The sequence below is a fragment of the Kogia breviceps genome, chromosome 3 (genome assembly GCF_026419965.1).
Source record: "Kogia breviceps isolate mKogBre1 chromosome 3, mKogBre1 haplotype 1, whole genome shotgun sequence".
Taxonomy (NCBI): domain Eukaryota; kingdom Metazoa; phylum Chordata; class Mammalia; order Artiodactyla; family Physeteridae; genus Kogia; species Kogia breviceps.
In genome coordinates this window covers 105,874,983-105,895,246 of record NC_081312.1, presented here as the reverse complement: position 1 = coordinate 105,895,246, position 20,264 = coordinate 105,874,983, and the positions used below count along the sequence as shown (strand labels likewise).

General features: G+C 41.1%; 1 protein-coding gene and 1 non-coding gene across 6 annotated transcripts in view; both read left to right on the top strand.

Annotated features, from left to right (window-relative positions):
* The window catches only part of LOC131752016 (OTU domain-containing protein 7A), a 382,320-nt gene that overhangs the window by 153,797 nt on the left and 208,259 nt on the right, over positions 1-20,264 (top strand). The gene's annotated exons all lie outside the window — the stretch shown is intronic.
* LOC131753900 (U6 spliceosomal RNA) lies at positions 15,243-15,347 on the top strand. Its single transcript, XR_009334964.1, has one exon. It is a non-coding gene; the product is annotated as a U6 spliceosomal RNA (small nuclear RNA).

Sequence of the window (20,264 nt, the reverse complement as noted above, 5' to 3'; positions counted from 1 at the left end):
CAGCCAGTTGAAAGCCCTGGATCCTGTAAAATGAGGCGTGGACGAGGTCATGCTGGGGTCCTTTTGCCCGAGCATCCTGCAGCCCCAGTGTTGCCCCCCAGCAGCCCAGCACCAGCAGTGCTGGCAGCCCCTGACACGCTTTTGACTGATTTCCTCTGCAGTCAGGAGTGGACCCCAGCGCAGGAAGAGTTTTGTTTTTGCCCCACATAATTGATTTTATTTTTACATGATCACATGCAAGTTAAGTGATTAAGAAATAATAATAACCACAAGGAATGACCAGGAACAGGTTTTGAGAAGACTATAACTCTCTGTAACACAGTTTAACTCTCTGGTGTCCTCGTGCTCCCTGGCTGGTGGCAGCCGGGCCAGTTCTGGTCACTCTCCCCGGGCCACAGCTTCCCCCTCTGCAGGCTGCCTTCAAGCCAGCATTCCCACATCTTGTCCCACCATGGCCTTTGGGGCCACCGCTCCGTGCAGACTGTCACTCCATGCCGTGTGGCTATGCATTTGCTAAGTTGAAAGTGCATTCAGAAGCAGGTTTGCATGCCTGCAATTTCCAGCCAGGGAGCACTTTGGGGGCCAGCTAGTGGACGTCCAGGAGGAGCTGCCCATGTACCAGGAAATCCAGGAACATCCTCCAAGAAGCTTTGGGTAACAGCCACAGAATGCATACTCATTGTGGGGCCCAGGACAGCCCAGTTTTCTCAAAATGGGAGTTATGTCAGCCTCAGAAATGTCACAGCCATTTCGGGGTTGCTGAAATAGAAGGGACTCAGGGTGTTTTTGGTGCCACCCTCTCCCTGCCCATCAGACTCCACCTCCACACCCTCCCCCGCTTCCTGTCAGGGGGTTCTGGGTGAAGCACTTTCTCCCCTCCCTCTGTTGATCTCAGAGGAACTGCAGGGCATTTTGCAGCCCATGGCATGTCTGGGCTCAATGCCCCGCATCCGTGCAAGGGACCATGAGGTTTTGCCACAGGCTGAGGCCAGCCTCTGTGCTGGTGGAACTTTCCTTCATCTACCATCTACACACGCGATTCCCCCCTCTTCTCAGTTATCTCTTCATTCACTCAGTCAGCTGGTCAACAGAGTTTTGCTGAGCACCTCCTTCAAGTCAGATGCTGTACTAGGAGTGGGGAATCTGATGACAAAGACACAGGTCCTAACCTCAGGGAGCCTCGGCGTCAATGCGGAGGCTGATGGGCAGAGCATTTGCCTTCAACTCGGGACACGGGCAAGCTGTGTACAGCAGCTGTCACTGGGCTTTGTGACTTCTCAATGGCCTCTGTTAATTTAAGGGAGAATTTTAATTGTATGGGTAGAAAATGGAAACTAAGTGATGATCACATGGATAGAAAAATCATTAGTTTGCTTTGTGTTGGACAGAGTAATCAATGTCTTTCCCAAATGATGCTGGAGAAAATGAGTTAGGTTTTTTTAATCGATTTCAACTTTTGTTCTTGAAAAATGCTGTAAAAGGCTAACAGTGGCTGAAGACTGTGAGGGAGGAGAGTATGAAAGGGATATTGATGGAGCAGGAACACCAGAGTGGAAGGAGCAGCCTGAGGCCACTTACTTTGCCCAGGACAGAATTCGAAGCCCAAAGGCTCCATGTTCTTACAAAACATGCATGTGAAGCAGCATCACCTTTGACTTTGCCAGAACTTAATGATATTGTTCTAGCACTTTCTCCCCCATTGTAAAACCATCTCATTTTGTACTGTCATATTGTATCCTGATTATCTCAAGAGAACACACAGGCACACATACACACATGTGAGCATGCATATGCCACACACACTGATTATATAGAAACAAATAGCAACTTATTGGATGTGATACAGATGGAACTTACTTAAAAATGTGGGTGAATCACCTGACTCCCTATCTACAAGTGTCTTGTCAGTAACTTTAAACACTTGCAAAATTCCTTCTGTGTTTTAGAATGTTTAGTTCATCTACCATTAATATTATTACCATTTACATTTTTATTAAGCCTTTACAGGGAGCAGATACATTTCTTAATTAGTCTCTGGGTACAAAACGTTTTAGCATTTAAACTTAAAAGCAAAAAAGAACAAATAAGTCTGATTGTTTCTAACCTGATGCTGTTGGATTTCCTTTGCGTAGAGATGAACAATCCATTGACAGTTTTCCAAACTGATTTAAGAGTGAAGAACAGCCTAAGGCCACCAGTTTTTCTTTCTATGTAGAAAACATGCCATAGATTTTCCATGATAAGATACACTAGACATCCTGAAAACTGCTCCTCTAGATAGAAGAGCTGAAGAACAAGAAACATCCTTGGAGATATAGAACTCATTTCATTTCAATTTGATTTTTAAAATATGCATTGTGTACCTGTTTTGTGCCAGGCACTGTATATTAATGAATAGACAAACTCCATGTCCTCATGGAAATTACATTTTAATGAGAGCAGTAGACAATAAATACAGCAGGTATGGGTGCAATATATGTGATCAAGGCTGCAGAGAACAAATAAAGCAGAGAAGGGGGATTTGAAGCAGTGAGGACCCACAGTGAACATTTAGGGAAGGAGGTCTGGGAAGGCTTCACCAAGAGCTGATTGTGAAGATCTGGAGGAGGAGAGGAGAGGGAGCCAGGAGGCTTGGGGTCGGGATGTCCAGGAAGAGGGGAGATGGGCAAGGCCTGCAGCTGGTGAGTGCTGGCACTTTCAGGAAACAGCCAGGAGGGGATGGGAAGGGAGAGCCTGGGCGGAGAGGGGGTGGAAGCAGAGGGGATCAGAGGGGAGCGCCATGTCATTCATAACATTGTCAGGTGTGGTAGGACTTTGGCTTTTCCTCTGAGTAAGATGGGATGAGGGTCCTGGGCAGGGGAACTTGATCCAACTTAGGTTTAATAGGATCCCTGTGGCTGCTGTGTTGAAACTAGATGTGTGTGTTTTGGGGCAGGGAGATTGTCTATCAGGAGGCGGTAAGGAAGGTATTCGAGCCCCATCAGAGCATGTGTCCCTTCTTCCCCACAACACTTTCTCCTGGTGCTAATGCTGGTGTGTTTGCAAGTCTGCTAGCCCTTGCTCCTTCCAGCCATGTTCATTTCTGTGAAGGTCCTGCCCACTCTCACTTCCTGTATCATATCATCCTGTATCATTGCTACTGCATCTCAACAACATGATCTCCTTTTAGACCACAGAATAAAAGTGTTAATACAAACTGCATTATTGAAATAATTAAGCAATATTTTAAAAATTGGTAGGTCAGAATAGTTACCAATAAACCTTTCTAAGCCTTTTTCTCTGGTTGTTTCTTTGAGTTTCTGACTAAAAAAAAAAGGTGATTGTTTTCATTTTCATAATTTTTTTTTACAATTATGTAACTTCTTTACAAACCAGTATGAACCACAATAATGTATTTGAGTCTCACTCCACCACTAAAACGTAGGTAGTGTCTGTGTCTTAGTGTACCCTCTGTGTGCAGCACACTGCTGAATTAGGAGGGACTCAAGACAATTTTGTTGAATGAAAATATCAATAGTTATGTATTCTTCAAGAAAGAGTCACTTTAGATTTTAACAGAAGGGGGAAGTGCTCAGATATAAAGCGCAGGAATGTGTTGAACGGTTAGTTCCCTATTTAATTTTCATTTATTTCTTCGGCATGCTTTTACTGAGTAGCTGTTACATGCCCTGAACTTTGCTAGGTCCTGGGGATTCAAATCAGGCAAATTCCCAGAACTTAAATTCTCCAGAGAGAGCATACACAGGATGGATGGACAGATGGACAGGTGGGTGGATGGATGGATGGATGGATGGATGGGCAGTGTTATTACAGATTATGATAGTGCTACAGAAGAAGTAATTGGCCCTGCAATAAAATGAGGGGGAGGGTAGTTTAGACAGGGGAGTCAAAGAAGTCTTCTCAGCAGTGGTGAAATTGAAGCAGACACTTGCAATAAAGGGAGGAGGAGGGGAAGCTCTGTGAAAGCTCTTCTGACAAAGTCAATCACAAGTGCAAGAAGGGGTGAAGAAATCAAGTCGTGTATTTTGGGGATGGGTGGAAGGCTCAGCCTGAAGTGCTGACCTAGGAGAGCCTGGAGCCAGGTGGGCCTGCAGAGGTGGGCATGGCCACAAGTTGCAGGACCAAAAGAAACAATGAAGGCTTAAAAGTTTGGGTTTTATTTTAGTGCAGTACTGATGGGTTTCAGGCAGAGAAAGCCATGACATAAATTCATCTTTTCAAGTTCCTTCTGGCTGTGTGGAGAAGGGATTGGAGGAAGGGGCCGACTGGTTTGCTGATGTGATTAAAAGCATTCAAACCGAGTGAAACGATCAATAGCATACTAGCAAATGTCCGGCTACATGCCAGTAAGGCTGTTTTTCAAAAATGTGTGCAGACAAAAGTTGGAGAAGTCCTTCATGAGCCTATTTATTAACTTTACGTAGAATTCTTTTATGGTCCATAGGTCCTTATTGCCCATCCTTTTTACTGAAGTGTAATACACCTACAGAAAAACTCACATCAAAATGAGTTATAAAATGCAAATATCGCTTCATAATCACCTCTCAGACCAAAGAATAGAGCATTATCTGCAGCCATTCTGCCCCTTGTGTTTTTTCTTCATCCTGCTTCCTTTTTCCTCTACCTACTCTCTCCACTGTCATGACCTCTAACCTGTAGATTATTTTTGCTTATTTTTAAACTTCATGTGATGAGTCAAAGAGTATGTCTGTTGTGTGTACCACTGGGTCATTCGTTCATACTCTGCTGCTAACATGCTATTTGTCCATGTGTGAATATACACCAATGTACCCATTCTACCATCGTTTATCATTGGGGTTGCTTCTAGTTCTCTATGAGTAAGCTGCTGTGGAAATACCTTCCCTATGTTTTGGTATACATGTATACATCTTCGTTGGAAATACACCAAGATCTGAAATTGCTGGTCATACTATATAGGTATGATATACAGTATGTATATATATTGTATACGAATGATCAGCTTTTGGTAGATCCTGCTGTTGCAGGAGAGGGAGATGTCACATCCTGGGACCTGCAGGAGTCCTTATGACCACCAAGTTCTTGGCTTCATGCAGGAAAGAGTGAGCCAGAGCAAAGGGAAAGCAAGTTTATCTAGAGAGATACACACTCCATAGGCAGAATGCAGACTGTCTCAGAAAGTGAGAGCGGCCCTAGGGCATGGGGTTGTAGGTTTTTATGGGTTAAGTAATTTCATAGGCTAACAAGTGGGAGGAATAATCTTGCTATTAGGGGGTAGGGTGGGGATTTCCCAGGAATTGAGCCACTGCCTAGTTTTTGCCTTTTATGGTCCTCCTCGGAACTGTCATGGCGTAAGGGGCAGTGATTTTTAGTATTACATTGAAGGTATAATGAGCTAAAGGTCAATGGCTGGACTCTTCTCAAAGCCACCTTGGTTTCAGCTGGTTCCAGCCTATCGTATCCCAACAGCTGCACCCCTTCTTCATTATCTAGTGTTTGTGTCCTGCCCCTTTTCCTCCTGTCTCACTGCTAAGTAATTTTCCAAAGTTGTTGAACCAATTACACTCTCATCAGCCCCATAGGAGGGCTCCAGTTGCTTCACATCATCAATGGTATTTTCTGTTTTACTAATTTTCGTCATCCAGTGGTATCTAATTGCGATTTTAATTTATCTGATAACTAATGAGGTTGAGCAAATTGTCATTGATTCTTGGCCATTCAGATGTCCTCTTGTAAAGTGTATGTTCAGGTATCTTTCCATTTTTCTATTGCATTTAACTATTTCTTATTAACTTCTTCTGTATATTTTCTGAATACTAGCCCTTTCTTGATTATATGGACTTCAATGATCTTTTCTCTCTGGGTAGTTTGCCTTTTTACCCTCTTAATAATGTTTTTGAGCAAAAAGAAGTTCTTGATGTTATGTGTTTGCTTTATCACTTTTTTTAAATAGTTGGTAGTTTGGCATCCTGTTTCAGAAATCTTTGCCCATCCCAAGTTTAGGAAGGTGTCCTGTATTACATTCTAGAAAATTTATTGTTTTACCCTTTGCATTCAGAAATACTATCAATGTGGACTTGGTTTTTCTGTATGCTGTGAAGTAGGGATCAAGATACATGTGCTCATATGGCTATCCCATTGACTCAGCACTTTTCCTGTGGAAACAAATCTCTCAAATTCTCTATTATGTCATTTCAGTCAAGTATGACCTCCTTTGTAAAGCCGCCTGTAACAGGATGTCAGTATTTAAGTTTAGACACAGGTGTGGAAGTGTGGCAGATACTGCATCCCAAAGTGAGGCCCCGGGCCAAGGTTCACAAGTTGGGAAGGAAATGAGCTAGAATCACTCCCTTGGTTTTTGGACTTCTCAGGCTGATCAGGGATCCAAGGAAGGAATCAGGTGTGGGAGAAGGGGTTCTGTGATGACAAGTGTTTGCAAAGGCCATTAGAATGCATGTGTCAGCCCCTTTGTCTAATGGGGGAGTGAGGAAGTGCCTGCCTCTCACTCAAGGCCCTTAGACTGAGGATCAGTGGGGACACTGGAGAACCAGGTGCCATCTCTTGGTTGGCAGCATAGTGGACCAGGGTCTGGGCCTCACCTGGGCATCTGTGGGGTGAGGAAAGAGGTCAACCCACCTTCCTGGAGGCTGTATTGGTCACACTGGGCCCTTTTATCGGGGCCACTTGGAGGGGTGGAAGCACCCCAACAACAAGAAGCCAGAGATGTATGTCAGAGTCCTAAGAAAGCTGAAGTTGCTACACGCCATCATTAAGAGCAGGCATGTGGCAACTTAGGTCAAGGAAACTGCAAGTAAGTGACCTCGTGCTGGGAATCTCCAAGGAACAAATAAAAACACCCACAAGGGTATGTGAACCTTCAACATCTGCCAGGCCTGGGGCACAGGATAGGGTGTGGAGTACCCTTCTTCTGCCTCTAAACAGCAAAAGATGCTAGGCCTGGCCTCTTAACAGCAGGTGGGAGCCCCAACCATGCGCCAGAGGGGAAGGCTGACCTTAAATGCATCCTGAGAGATTAACACCAGGAGAACAGAAGACAGTCCCTTTGTGATGCAGGTTGTATTTGTAAATCATGGAGTGAAGGGGTAGCCGGTTTCTCACCCAGTGGAAGGAACACCCCTTCTGAGTTCCCCCAACTGAATACATTTAAAGAGGTCAGACAGAGGTAAGAAGTTGTATTTTGATTATATTCCCCAAGTCCTGCTCATTCTGTTTCCTGGAGTGTTTACCTGGGCAGGTAGCTAGCTCCCTAATCAGCACTGCCTGAGGCCAAGGTGCCTGAGTACAGGGCCTATCACACCTGTGTGGGGCGGGCCTCCTGTAAACCCACAAGAGCCTTCAGGGCAGGACCCCACCTTGTGCTCTAGGGCAGAGCTGTGCTCTTTGCTGCGCAGTTGCTTGCATTTGTAGGTGCTCAAGCAATCTTTGCCAAAGAAGTGGATAGAGAAACAGTAACCAGCTGCTGAGGGAGGGAGGAAAAATCCTCTTTCAGGCCACTGACCTGGTGGTATGTGACTTCCCAGCCACTCACAACTTACCCACAGGGAGAGCCTTAAAGAATGCAAGTGGTGCATCTTAATCGGAGATGACACAAACAAAATGCATTATTTATCCTTTATTTCTAGTTATCTGAAATGTGTATTATGTTCCTGGAACCTCAGTGCAAACCATGGGATCAGCTCTCAAACTTAAAACCAGGGGCATTTTGCATGTTTGCTAGGGAGCAAAATATCTTGCTCTAAGAGGCATTAAGGAGGTAAAGCCTTTCTCATTCTTGAGTTTGTTTTTTCCCCTTTTTCAGAACTCTGAAGATTTTACAGATATCACTGTGCAATTTAGAATTTATTCCCCCTGGAGAGTCAGGTGGCTTCAAGGTGATTTATATCAAGTGAGGTTTAAAGAATTATGGAGAGTGGTGATAAGAATTAAGGTAAGGGGAACAGTATGGAAGTTCCTTAAAAAACTAAAAATAGAGCTACCATATGATCCTGCAATCCAATTCCTGGGCATATGTCCAGAGATAACTTAATTTGAAAACATGCATAGTTCACTGCAGCACTATTTACAATAGTCAGGACATGGAAGCAACCTAAATGTCCATTGACAGACAGATGAATAGATGAAGAAGATGTGGTATATGTATGTGTGTGTGTATATATATATATATATACACACACACATACATACATACAATGGAATTACTCAGCCATAAATAAGAAATAAGAATGAAGTAATGCCATTGGCAGCAACATGGATGGACCTAGAGCTTATCATACTAAGTGAAATAAGTCAGACAGAGAAAGACAAATATCATATGATATCACTTATATGTGGAATCTAAAATATGACACAAATGAACTTATCTATGAAACAGAAACTCACAGACATAGAAAACAAATTTATGGTTACCAAAGGGGAAAGGGGGGTGGAGGTAGGGATAAATTAGGAGGTTGGGATTAACATATACACACTACTCCATATAAAATAGATAACCAACAAAGACCTACTGTATAGCATAGGAAACTATAGTCAATATTTTGTAATAACCTCTGAGGGAAAATCATCTGAAAAGCAGTATATATATATTGGGTGGGCCAAGTTTGGTTTTTTCCATAAGATCGCTCTAGTAGCACTTACTTGTCTTTAACTTCATTCAAAACAATTTTGTTAGATTACATGTGACAGCTGTCATATCAGTGTACATTTAAAAAAACTCAAAATTGATGAATTTTTGTGTAGACATTTTAATATTGAAGATGGAAGAAAAAAGCAACATTTTCAGCATATTATGCTTTATTATTTCAAGAAAGGTAAAAACGCAACTGAAATGCACAAAAAGATTTGTGCAGTGTATGGAGAAGGTGCTGTGACTGATTGAACATGTCAAAAGTGGTTTGCGAAGTTTTGTACTGGAGATTTCTCACTGGACAATTCTCCACGGTTGGGTAGACCATTGATAGTGATCAAATCAGAACAATAATTGAGAACAACCAATGTTATACCACGTGGGAGAGAGCCAACATACTCAAAATATCCAAATCAAATGTTGAAAATCTTTTGCACCAGCTTAGTTATGTGAATCGCTTTGTTGTTTGGGTTCCACATAATTTAGGTGAAAAAAACCTTCTTGACCATATTTCCGCATGCAATTCTGTACTGAAACATAATGAAAACGTTCTGTTTTTAAAACAAATTGTGATGGGCGATGAAAAGTTGACACTGTACAATAATGTGGAATTGAAGAGATCGTGGGGCAAGTGAAATGAACCACCATCAACCACACCAAAGGCTGGTCTTCATCCAAAGAAGGTGATGTTGTGTATATGGTGGGATTGGAAGGGAGTCCTCTATTATGAGCTCCTTCTGGAAAACCAAACCATTAATTCCAACAAGTACTGCTCCCAGTTAGACCAACTGAAAGCAGCACTCAACAAAAAGCATCCAGGATTAGTCAACAGAAAACGCATAATCTTCCATCAGGATAACACAAGACCACGTTTCTTTGATGACCAGGCAAAAACTGTTACAGCTTGACTGGGAAGTTCTGATTCATCCACCTTATTCACCAGACATTGCACCTTCGGATTTCCATTTATTTCGGTCTTTACAAAATTCTCTTAATGGAAAATATTTCAATTCCCTGGAAGACTGTAAAAGGTACCTGGAACAGTTTTTTGCTCAAAAAGATAAAAAGTTTTGGGAAGATGGAATAATGAGGTTGCCTGGAAAATGGGAGAAGGTAGTGGAACAAAAGGGTGAATACGTTGTTCAATAAAGTTCTTGGTGAAAATGAAAAATGTGTCTTTTATTTTTACTTGAAAAACCAAAGGCACTTTTTGGTCCACCCAATTTATATGTATATATAACTGAACTGCTGTGCTGTATACCCAATACTACCAACGATACTATACTATCAACTATAGTTGATATTGTAAATCAACTCTACTTCAATAAAAAAATAAATAAAAGAAAATGAAAGAAATAAAGAATTAAGGTAAGGCGAGAGAGAGGGAAAGAAAGGAAGGAAAACAATTTTGAGCAGGGATTTAGGACCAGGTGATGTGGTTTAAAGCACAGGGAAAAAAGTGAGATGCTGGGACCAACATATTATAGCCAGAAGCACTGGCTGCTGCCCTGGAGAGCTGCTCCATGGGAGTGGAGGGAAAGCAATGACATCACTCTGGGCTACACTCTGATGTAGCAACTGAGAGCCTGCTGCCCACTTCACATCCCCTTTAAATCCAGGGCCTGCTGGATAATCTGCCTTCTTCATCCTTTACACCTTTTTAGGATGGAATGCTTCCCATTACTGGTTTGGGAAATCAAGCTTTCATCAGCTCACAAACCAACCAATTAGCAAGGTCTAGCATAAGGCTCATTCCCTCAGTGCCCATTCTCATTCTGTTTTGGTCACAGTAACACTCCCCTCCTGTGTGTGCCCTTGACTAAACTACAATCAGAATGGGAAGAAACTCAGTGCGCCCAGACTCTGACCTAGACCTCTGTTGACTGGAAAAAAAAAAAAAGCACAAGCTAAAAGTTGAGAATTATGTTTTATTTGGTGAACAGAACTGAGGACTAAAGCCTGGGAGGCAGCCTCTCAGGTAGCTCTGAGAGACGGCCCTGAAGAGGGAATGGAGGAGCCAGGACATATAGGAGTTCTTGCAACAAAGACCAGGTGGTCAGAACATCAGAAGATTACTGTTAATTAAAGAAAACTAGACATCTCAAGTTAAGGAATTCAGCACTTTTCTGTGTATGGGAAGATGCAAGAGTCTGGGCTCACTGAAATCATTCCTTTGATATGCACCTCAGCTCCCTGGGGCCAGTATCCTGTGTTTTCTCATCCTGAGTCCCCTCAGGGTGCACCATCATGGGTGGCTGCAGTGACTGACTGCTTGATGGGGGGCATCCCGTTTCCATCCTAAGTTCCCTCAGGGCTCACAACCCCAGGGAGGCTGTAATGTGATGCTTGATGGCTGCAACATCCTCTGTTTCCCGATATGGCAGGCAACATTTTTCCATTCACACCTTGCTTAACCACCCCTGTTGCTGCAGTGCCCAGGGTCTCACCCTGCATGTGGGCTTCGTTCCCTGGGACAGGCAGCTGACTTCCTTCGCACTCTGTAAACCAAGCTGGGAGTTGGTTCCATCTCTGTCAGTATTCTAAAGGGTCCCCTTTAACTCAGGATTTGATGAAGCAACCCAAAAGTCTTGTTGAGAAGAATGGAGCCACATGGTATAGAAAGGGAGGTTGAGTATGTGAAGTTTAACAGTCATAACCTCAAGGACAAATGATTGGGTTGGCCAAGAAGTTTGTTCGGGTTTTTCCTAAGACCTTATGGAAAAACCCAAATGAACTTCTTGGCCAATCCAATACTTTAAAATATAGTGAATTAATAGATAATTTGAGACATAGTAAAGCAACAGATCGGGGGATGACTGCCATTGGAAAGATAGTTTGTGACTCAGAGTTACCTGGAGGAGGGGGCACGCCACACCACAGGGGGCCACAGGGGGAAGCGTCAGGAAGTCAGAAGGCAGAGAGAGTGAGGAGAAAATGTGGGCAAGAGCCATTACTGTGGTTTCAATGGGAAGGACCAGGCCAGGCAGGGTAAGCAGGCTTAGGATTGGCTGGTCTGAATAGTTTCAGCAGGTTCAGGACCCTAGGGGGTGTCCCTAGTTATCGGGTTCCTGGCCCTGGGGTGGTTAGGGCATCAGGGACAGTGGCCTGGAGTGTGAAACCCCAGAAGAGTCTGTAGTTGGGGATGTGGGCTCTGAATTGGTTGGTTTGTATAAGAAGGGACATTTGAGGATGGGTTCTTTACCATCTCTAGGAATTGGCCCTGGGAGAGGCCATTTCTCCAGGATCAGCAAGGCCCCAAGTTGCCAGAGCATCAAATATAGGTAATAAAAGATGCTTCATTCACAAAAGCAACTCCTTTGCAGTACCAGCTCATTTGGGGGTGGTGGGAGTGAAGCCAAATCCAGCCTCTGTACCCCGACACCAAATTAAATCTTGGAGACAGAGTTTTGGGTAGAGTAGAAAAGGATAGCTTTATTGCTTTGCCAGGCAAAGGGGACCACAGAGGGCTAATGCCCTCAAAACTGTGTGTCCTGACCTGGAGGGGGTAGTGAGAAGTTTTATAGTAATGGTTCAATGAGGGCGTGATCAGCTTGTGGACATTCTTCTGATTGGTTGTGTTAGACCTGAACGGTCTCCGAGGGATCCCAGCTCGCCCAAGAACCGCCAAGAGTCGAGAGTCGCTGCAACACGCAAGAGGTTTATTAGGAGCCGGTGCACCGGGGTTCCTTGGTCCTCACGCAGGAGGCCGAAGAGGAACCCCCCCCAAGCGGAATCACATACATTTTATAGCTTTCAATTTTCATTATGCAAAGTGTGGATATATCAAGGGTTTTTTTTCTCATTGGTTTGTTTGTTCCGGACCGGAGTGGGGACTTGGCTCTAGTTCCTTGATTGGTTGGCTCTCGGATGCCTACTTTACATTTACCGGAGTGGGGTCTTGGCTCTAGTTCCTTGATTGGTTAGCTGTCGGATGCCTACTTTACATTTTCGTGTTTTTGTGGTGGGGGGTTGAGTCACATGAGTTATGGTTGGCTAGGGCGACCTTTAAACCCTGGCTTAATCATTCTTATCACCCGCCATACTTGTTTGCTCGGAACGGTTTCTGCCCAGGGGGGACATTCCAGTATCTTATTGCCAGCCGAAAAAAAACTCAGAGCTCAAAAGTATCGATAGGGAAGTAGGGGTGTAAGTATAGTTAAGGCCCTACAGTTGGTAGGGAGATCAACCTTCTTGTTCCAACCAGTTTGGTGTCTATGTGCTTGTGGGCAGCATACAGTTAACTTCCACATGGTTGGGGTTTCAGTATCTGCAAAACTGCTCAAAGATATTATTATGTGTATCCCTTGAGGGGGAACCAGGACCCTACCCCTAGGCTGCACTATGTTTCTTGGCAGCTCCTCCCTTGTCACTGCATCCCCTTCCTTCCCTGATTAGCAACTGTTTGAATCTGCCCTGTGGAACTCAGGGAAGGTTGTGGAGGCTGAATGAAGCCTATTTCCTGTAATCAAGAAATGGGGGACACAGAAAGGCTTTTGTGCCCAGGAGCCCCACAGGGTCCTTCTTGGTTTCGGGGGAAGTGCAGTACTGACCAGACATGTTGTCCTGTGATCATGGTGACCCCTCCTTCCCAAAGGAGATGGAATCGCTGAGGTGGGGTACCTCTGCCCTGCTGGCTACACCCTTCTGTACTAAGGTGTTGGTCACCCGCTGGCCCTCTCCTGTATGTCACATGTCTCCAGAGGAGCTCCTGGCAGCTTAACCCTGCCTGGCAGTGCACTACCATAGGAATCTCACTTAAAAGGCATTGTGGAACCCATGATTTGGGCACTGAGGACCTCCAAGGACAGCCTGTCCACTCCACCCAGCAGTCCTTCGGAGCAGATGCCATAACGGCAAAGATAGGCTCAAGTTCAAATTTAAGTGCTTCAAGTAGGTATGGCTGACTCTTTCTGTCCCTATTGGTGATGCCCTGGTGCAGGCAGTGCTGAAAGGTGGTTTGAATCCCTTCCCCTCTCTGTTCAGCAACGAGGAAGGTCCCATGTCTGCACACCTTGACCTTGGTCCCTTTTGGATGTCCCTTTCTGTGGTCTTCTCTGGGTTACACCCAAAAACCTCTCTGGGCACAGGGCCTGGGTGTTGCTGTTTAATCATCTTGAGCCCCATTTACATACTGGCTGCAGTAGCAGTGATAGTTCTAAACATAAAATCCTTTATTTTTTCATTAGTTAGCTCTAATTGTTGGCTTTTTCAATTTAATTTTTATATTGGAGTATAGTTGATTTCCAATGTTGTGTTAGTTTCAGGTGTATAGCAAAGTGATTCAGTTATACATATATCCATTGATTTTTTTTTTGGATTCTTTTCCCATATAGGTTATTACAGAATATTTAGTAGAGTTCCCTGTGCTCTACAGTAGGTCCTTGTTAGTTATTTTATATATAATAGTGTGGCTATGTTAATCCCAAACTCCTAATTTATCCCTCCCCACCCCCCCAACCTTTTCTGTTTGGTAACCATACATTTGTTTTCTAAGTCTGTGAGTCTGTTTCTGTTTTGTAAATAAGTTCATTTTTGTCATATTTTAGATTCCACATATAAGTGAGATATTTGTCTTTCTCTGTCTGACTTACTTCACTTAGTATGATAATCTCTAGGTCCATCCATGTTGCTGCAAGTGGCATTATTTCATTCTTCTTAATGGCTGAGCAATATTCCACTGTATATGTGTACCACCTCTTCTTTATCCATTCATCTGTCGATGGACATTTAGGTTGCTTTCATGTCTTGGCTATTGTAAACAGTGCCATAGTGAACACTGGGGTGCGTGTATCTTTTCGAATTATGGTTTTCTCTGGATATATGCCCAGGAGTGGGATTGCTGGGTCATATGGTAGCTCTATTTTTAGTTTTTTAAGGAACCTCCATACTGTTCTCCATAGTGGTTGTACTACTTTACATTCCCACCAACAGTGTAGGAGGGTTCCCTTTTCTCCACACCCTCTCTGACATTTATTGTTTGTAGACTTTTTGATGATGGCCATTCTGACTACTGTGAGGTGATACCTCATTGTAGTTTTGATTTGCATTTCTCTAATAATTAGCAGTGTTGAGCATCAATTCATGTGCTTTTTGGCCATCTGTTCATCTTCTTTGGAACCTTTCTTTATATCTAGTTTCTTCAGGGCTTTAGCCCATGCTCCAACTGTAATGTTTTTCTTATAGTATTGAATTATGAGAGTTCTTTATATATTCTAGATATGAGTCTTTTGTCAGGTATGTGGTTTACAAGTATTTTCTCCCAGTATTTTCTCTGTAGCTTGTCAATTTTCTCTTCATAACATTAAGGGTCTTTCTCAAACCAAAAAGGTTTAAATTTTGATGAAGTCCAATTTATTGATTTTGCTTTTGATGTTGCCAAGCCCCAGGTCCCAATGATTTTTCTCCTATGTTTTCTTCTAAAGATTTTATAGGTTTGTTTTACATATAAATCTATGCTCCATTAACTTAATTTTTGTATAAAATGTGAGGTTGAGGGGTTTTTGCTTATTATATTGTCTTTTTGCTGATGGATATCCAATTTGCAAACAGATATCCATTTTTTGAAAAGACTCTCCTTCCCCCATTGAATTACTTTTTCACCTTTATCGAAAGTCAGTTGGCCAGCACTAACTTTGGCAGCACTAAAATTGGAGCGATTCAGAGAAAATTACCATGGGCCCTGTGCAAAGATGACATGCAAATTTGTGAAGTATTTCATATTTTTTTAATGTTACTGAATTGTAAACTTAAAAACAGTAAAAATGGCATATTGGGTTATCATTTTTTAATTATTTTTATTTCATTTTTTTAACTTGTTTATTTTTTTATATTAATTATGGGATAAATTAGGAGTTTGGGATTAACACGTGCACACCACTACATATAAAATAGATAACCAACAAGGACCTATTGTATAGCACAGGGAACTATACTCAATATTGTGTAGAATTGGTATTAATTCTTCTTTAAATGTGTGGTAGTAACCTTTAAACTTCTTCAGGAACAAAGTGAGCCTGGAGCAAATCTCTTTGGGGAGATTTGAAATTACACATGAAATTTATCTAATAGTTATAGGAATATTCAAATTATCTCTTTCATTTTGAGTAAGTTATGGTAGCTTGTGCTTTTCAAGGAATTGGTCCATTTCATCTAAGTGACCAAGTTTATGTGTATAGAGTTGTTTTTAATATCGACTTATTATGCTTTTGGTGCCTGAGAATCTGTAGCAATATTTCATTTCATTCTTGTTATAGGTAATTTGTGTCTTCTCTTTTTTGTCAGTCTTGCTAGAGTCTTGCCAATTTTATTGATTTTTTTCAAAGAACCAGCTTTTTGTTTCATTGATTTCTCTCTATCGTTGTGCCGTTTTCAGTTCCATTGACTTCTGCTATTATATTTATTATTTTCTTCCTTTTGCTGGCTGTGGGTTTATTTTGTTAGTTTCATAAACCAAGAGCTTAGATTATTAAGTGGAGATTTTTACTTTTTTCTAATGTAAGCATTTAGTGCTGTAAATTTCCCTCTCAGCAGTGTGTTAGCTGTGTCTTACAATTTTTGATATGTTATATTTTAGTTTTCTTTTAATTCATTTTTTTAAAACTACTCTTCAGACTTCCTCTTTGACCCATGGGTTATTTACAAGTGTGTTGTTCAGTTGTTCAAGTGTTTGGATATTTTCCTTTCATCTTTCTATTATTGACTTCCTCTTTTGATTCCATTGTGATTAGAGAACACCTTCTGTATAAGTTCAATTATTTGAATTTTTAGTGGTTTCTCTAGGTATTGCATTATGTATACATAACTTACCACAGTCTACTAGTGTTGATATTTTACCAGCTTGAATGAAATGTAGATACTTTACCAGCATTTAAGTCCCTTTACTGTCTCCTATTTATAATTATTTTAAATATTTCCTCTATATAGAACTTTGAGAAGTACATCAAGCAGTGTTATAATTTTTGCTTTAACTATCAAAAATAATTTAGAAGAGAAGAAAAATTTCTTATATTACTCAAATTTTTGTTTTTTCCAATGTTTTTTTCTCCGTTCCTGATTTTCTGAGATTCCTTCTTTTATCATTTCTTCCCATTTTAAGAACTTTCTTAGCCATTCTTTTAAGGTAGGTCTGCTAGTGACAAATTATTTTAGATTTCCTTCCTCTGATAATGCCCTAATTCTCCCTTCATTCTTGATGGATACATTTTCTGGATATAGAATTCTGGGTTGACTGTTCTTTTCTTTCAGCACTTGAAAAATGTTATTACGCTTGCTTCTTGTCTTTATGGTTTCAGATGAGAAATCCATTCCCTTGAATTATATTCCCCGATAGGTGAGATGTCATTTCTCTTACTCTGCTTTCAAGGTTTTTTCTTTGTCTTTAATTTTTAGGAATTTGATTATTTTGTGTTTGGCATAGATTTCTTTGGATTTATAATATTTCAGGTTTGATCAGCTTCTTAAGTCTGCAGATTTATGTCTTTTGCTAAATTGGGGAAATTTTCAGACACTATTTCTTCAAATACTTTTTTACCACCAGTTTTTTTTTTTTTTTTTTCTACTCTATCTTGTCCTGGAACTACAGATTCACCTTGTTAAATTGTTTTATTCCATCCTTACAAGCTGGGTGTGCTTGAGGGGAGCCATATTGTTCTAATCCATACCTTGTGTTGTTCTGAGACTGAAGACTTCACTCACTGACCAATACCTTGCAGCAACTATGAGGGTCACATGTCTTCATCTGAGGTCCTGTTTCATTTTCATGCATTCTCATTTTAAACCCTATTTCCCCATGTTAATTAGATCAAAGAAGTAAACAAAGGATTTTATAGGGATAACTATACATCCTTTATTTTTTATTTTTTTATTAAAAAAATTTTTTTTTTTTGCGGTATGTGGACCTCTCGCTGCCGCAGCCTCTCCCGCTGTAGAGCACAGGCTCTGGACGCGCAGGCCCAGAGGCCACAGCCCACAGGCCCAGCCGCTCCGCGGCACACGGGATCCTCCCGGACCAGGGCACGAACCCGCGCGCCCTGCATCGGCAGGCGGACTCTCAACCACTGCGCCACCAGGGAAGCCCCATCCTTTATTTTTGATCAGACTTTTGCTATCACAAATGATGCTGGGGGCATGGGATGGGGAGAGCCTTTTATATACAGTTTTTTTCTCTACTAGAACTCTTTACTTTTGTAAGATAATATCTTAAAAGTGTCATTCAAGGGATGTGTGCATTTTAATGTTTACCCTATGCTGGCACATCCTTTTACAGTTTACACTCCTGACAGTAATGTGTGAGATGCACATCTTCACCACCACTGGAAGTTAGAGTTTTTTGTTGTTATTGTTTTGCAAATCTCATCAGATTAGTAAACAAAAGTATTGTGTTTTGCTTTGCATTTCCTTGATTGCGTGTGAGGTGTGTTAGGTGGTGTATTCTTTCATACTCTCATCAGCTGTCCCCAATCCCTCTTTTATAAGAATGTCTTTTGCCCATTATCCTCTATGACTGTTGTTCTTTTCTTCCTTCAGTTTTATTGAGATATAATTGACATACAGCACTGTATAAGTTTAAGGTGTGCAGCATGATGATTTGACATATATATTGTGAAATCATTACCACAATTAATTTAGTTAACATTCAGCACCTCACACAGATAAAAATATCATCCTTGTGGTGAGAACTCTTAGGATCTACTCTCAACAACTTTCAAATATATCATACATTACAACCTTAGTAATTATCTTGTAACCAGAAGTTTGTACCTTCTAACCACCTTTCTCTAATCCTCCCACCCATCACCCCCAACTCTGGAAACCACAAATCTAATCTCTTTTTCTATGAGTTTGGTTGGGTTTGTTTGTTTGTTTGTTTTTTAGATTCTACATATAAGTGAGATCATACAGTATTTGTCTTTCTCCGTCTGGGTTATTTCACTTAGCATAATGCCCTCAAGGTCCTAAGGTCCTTCTATGTTGTCCCAATTGGCAGAATTTCTTTCTTTTTTATGGCTGAATAAAATTCCATTGTATATATTGTGAGGATCTGTGTGTGTGTGTGTGTGTGTGTGTGTGTGTGTGTGTGTGCACAACTAACAACTTCTTTGGACACTTAATTATTTCCATGTCTTGGCTATTGTGCATAATGATGCTGTGAGCATGGGGGTGCATATATCTCTTCAGCATAGTGTTTTCATTTCTTTGGGATATATTGCCAGAAGTGGAATTTCTGAGTCATATGGTAGTTCTATTTTTAATTTTTTGAGGAACATCCATATGCTTTCCATAGTGGCTGCACCAGTTTATAATTATGATTGTTGTTCTTTATCAACTATGTAAGCTCTTTGTACATCAGGAAGTCTAATTTTTGGACTGAGTGTTGGAAATAATCTGACTCTTTTTTACTTTGTGTATATTGTATTTGTATTTTGCCATAGGAATGCATGTCAAAGGCAACAAGTATGAGAAGTATAAATTTTTAATAACAGACTTAAAATCTAACTAACAGAGAAATATGCTATGTGCATAGATGGGAACTATATTTGAAGACATCAGTCCTTTTGATGTTAATATATAAATGTAATATACAGTTTCAATCAGTACCTTAGATTTTTGTTTTAGCTGATCCCAAACCCATAAATATTGGCAAGAGATGCTTGGAAAAGAATAGTAAGAGGAGAGTTGCGTCATATCCTAAAAGTATTATGTAACTATACTAGTCCAAACAGTATAGTATTGACACAAAATGAAAAAAAATAAAAATCACTGAAAGAGATGGGCAATTTTACAAACAGATTGAAGCATAGATGTATTTTAACTCAATGGGAAAAGATGGCATATTTAATAAATATCTTGCCCTAATCAATGATGTTGGATGAAAATAGAATTGGATGCCAACAATATGCCTTATAGAGGAATAAATTTCAGATGGGTTTTAAATCTGAATGTTGGGTAAAAAGTCACATCATACAAATATTAGGAAGGCTATCCAGGAAGGCCTTCTTAAGTCAGACAGAAATCCCAGAATGATAAAGAAATAGATTGGGAGATTTGGCTACATGATAAGCCTTTAGCATATTTTCTTTTGGTCTTTTATATCTGCACTTTTACATTCTTGAGGTGATGCTATATATGATTTTCTTGTAATTTTTTTTTACTTCCTTGTTTCCCCATGGCATTTAAAACTTCATAAATCCAATTTCAGTGTCTCAATATTCTATTTTATGCATGAGCTCTCATTTATTTAGAACTTAAAGTTTTTGAACAAAAGTCACAATTCCTTGAAATTATGTTTCAAAACTAGGAAACACATTCTATAACCTACTGAATTGAAATTTGACATAGAAGACACATGGCATCCAGGGGTGCCAACTCTCAGGATGAGGCAGTTGGGTGCCATATGCCAAACTAGATCCTGTGCTCTCACACTCCAGTGGGAAAACAATGTTTAGTGAGTTGTTAGCATCATTTGGTATAAATCAGGAAGAAAATTACTAGTCCCTCTCCCTATACCATACCTACAGATAGTAGAAGCTGGAGTACACTATCCCAAGGACCAGGTGCTGATTACAGATATGTGGAAATTAATGTGTGAAATCAACAACGTATCCAGGAGATTTGCCTCTGATAGTACCCCAATAATTTTTAG